General features: G+C 36.4%; 2 non-coding genes across 2 annotated transcripts; both read right to left on the reverse strand.

Annotated features, from left to right (window-relative positions):
- Positions 1 to 508: 508 nt before the first annotated feature.
- Positions 509 to 600, reverse strand: TRNAY-GUA (transfer RNA tyrosine (anticodon GUA)). The gene is given in 2 exon segments: positions 509 to 544; positions 564 to 600. It is a non-coding gene; the product is annotated as a tRNA-Tyr (tRNA).
- Positions 601 to 813: 213 nt separating this feature from the next.
- On the reverse strand, positions 814 to 916 carry TRNAY-GUA (transfer RNA tyrosine (anticodon GUA)). The gene is made up of 2 exons: positions 880 to 916; positions 814 to 849 (listed from the first exon to the last, which is right to left on the reverse strand). It is a non-coding gene; the product is annotated as a tRNA-Tyr (tRNA).
- Between the last annotated feature and the right edge of the window lie 1,863 nt (positions 917 to 2,779).

Consider the following 2,779-nt stretch of genomic DNA (forward strand, 5'->3'; position numbering starts at 1 on the left):
CTGATCAATATCAAGTGAAACGTACCTCGGATACGTCTGACACTATTAATCTCGATTTTATACTATGTACATAAGTGTCATAGCGTCATTTATGAACGATGATCCGTCGATCTTTCTAACAATGACTATGAAGCGCGCCGTAGTAATTTGAAAGTCAATGGCAGATGAAGAGTTCCACGTCAGAAACGGCACGCCTTTGAATAAACCTCGGTGAAATTGACTTCTATTAGGTCAGTGGCGCGATGAATAAATTAACTGATTATTTCATTTAATTCGAGGAACTATCTTACAGCAAGATACCAATTAAAATAAAAGTAGATAAGATTTACGTAATATTTATATAAGAAACTCGATTAGTCTCTCTTAAATTTTATTACTAGTCACGTTTCTCGTTCCTGGGATAATAAATATTTCTCGACAGAAAAATAGTTTAGTAATAATAATCGAAGAGGTGGTTTAATAATGAATTAATTATAAAAATCTTTAATATTGGAAGTAAAAAAAAAATTCCTTCGAGCCGGATTCGAACCAGCGACCTATGGATGACTCTTATAACCGAACAACTACAGTCCACCGCTCTACCAACTGAGCTATCGAAGGATTTATAATTTCACTGTTCTAAATATCATAGATAAGATAAACAATCTGTGTATCAACAATAAGTTAAATTACTTCTTAAAAGATAACATATATACTTAAACGATATCATAAATAGTTACATAATTACTTGTACTCTTGAAAAATATAAAAATGTCGTATCATTCATACGATACTTAGAACCTCGCATTATTATAATTTGGAATAAAATAAAATTCCTTCGAGCCGGATTTGAACCAGCGACCTATGGATGTCCATATTATAATTAATTAATTAAACCAACTACAGTCCACCGCTCTACCAACTGAGCTATCGAAGGCCCACGATTACGTCTCCGAGTCAAACCGATTGCTACTGAAGCGTCAAAGAGAAAGGAACAGCCTCTCAATCGTGAACCGGATTTGACCTATGCGTGTCTTCACGAGCTCGAATAATTCCACCGTGTTCACAGGTCTCCCCTGCTATGTTCTATGCTAATCAGCTCTGTAACTAATAGATCATCTTATAGGAAATGTATTTTTATACTGAACTCTTCATACACCCTTTGTTCTCTTTATTATATTTGTCCCCTATTTTTATTTTAATAATTCACATCAGATGTATATTTTTTATTACATATTGCATATTCGCAATCCATATTAGGCTTGCAGTTTCTATTATACAACAGCTTCTTGTTAAAAACCTAAGAAATGGAAATAATTTTCGTAATGGTCACTGAACGGAAAGATGAAGCTGTTTGGCAAGCAGAAGGCACGTTGCAGACTTTGTGGCGAACCCGTTAAGCGACGCGTTGGAAATAATGGAACCGGTGCGGCACAGCGGCGGTGGCGACGTAACGCATAATAATAAACCGCTACCGGCGTTACGGGATCGTCACGGTTGGCCGGGTAAAAATATTTCTCCGCGGTTTTAACGAGGAATAAATCGGTCGAAACGGGCGAGGAAAAACTCGACCGATTATGCGGATAGATCGTTTTTCCCGGTGTTGAAAACCTGCCTCCCCGAAGTCGTTCACAGTCATTGTTCACTGCGGTTTAAACTGTCCTTTTAATTTCTATCGTTATACTTTTAATTGCTATATTAAATTCAATTTATCGACAGATATTTTTAGTGTCTATTCTATTGAAAAATGTACGGATACATTTTGATTTAAATCGCAAGAATGCATTCAATCAATAAACTCCGTCGAATATGAAATTCATATTAAGCATCTATTATTAATGAGATCAATGATTAGTCATTTCGCACCATTATTTTTATGAATTTCTGCATACAATTATTGAACACATCGTATCAGTGCGGCTATTCGTGGAGCTGATTCATGGAACCTTTCAATCAAAACGTTCATAAGCATTTTTTTCTTGTGAAATCGGTAAAAGTGAACCGGCGTCAAGGTAAGCGTGAGGCGAACGAGTTTCGCGAAGGGAACAAAAGACAGACAGGAAATTGTCCTTCGAAACGAGAAACGAAAGTCGACGACCCCGAGGCTTTAGAAAAAAATCGGTTCATCGAGGAAAATCCTCTGATTCAGTTTTTTATCTATATTATACTGATCCTGCTTGTTTTTGAAAACAGTTAATGGAAGTATGCAAAGTTTGAACGTCTAAAATATATCTTGAACGTCTAAAATATATAAATCAATAAATTATTCTCCTATCTTTATTAAGAATTTTTACTTGCCTCTAGTATTAGTGCATAGATCAAAAACTTATTTCCAGGGGTAGCACCCAATGCCTACGGTTTGCACCACACCTTCCACGCGCATTCCTAACGCCTCTGCGTTTCCTATGGCTTCTCGTATGAATCCGGTTCGTCACTTCCGGCTTGGCAAGGTCGTCCTTAAGCGAGGATAGTTATTAACCGAAGGTACGTTCACTCCCAAGATCCGAACCAGAAGGACAGACGATAATAATTGTTTTCAGATGTCTTTTTCTTAAACTTGGATTTTACGCTGTTGTAACCGAAGGTGAAAGGAATGGAAGCTGTCACAGGAAGTGGTGTAATTGTGTCTTTCCATTGGCATGATTAAGTATCTCAAGCATGCGAAGCATAAATGAAATGCCTCTGTGTGGATTTTAGAAACTGAGTAGATTTTTCACGATTTATCAATTGCAGAATCTGTAAATCTAATCTTATATTTAAATAATAAATCGACTTATTTTATGATCGTTTCCTTCAATAA

The sequence above is a fragment of the Ceratina calcarata genome, unplaced genomic scaffold, assembly GCF_001652005.2.
Source record: "Ceratina calcarata isolate Rehan_Ccalc_2016 unplaced genomic scaffold, ASM165200v1 scaffold116.2, whole genome shotgun sequence".
NCBI classification, from domain to species: domain Eukaryota; kingdom Metazoa; phylum Arthropoda; class Insecta; order Hymenoptera; family Apidae; genus Ceratina; species Ceratina calcarata.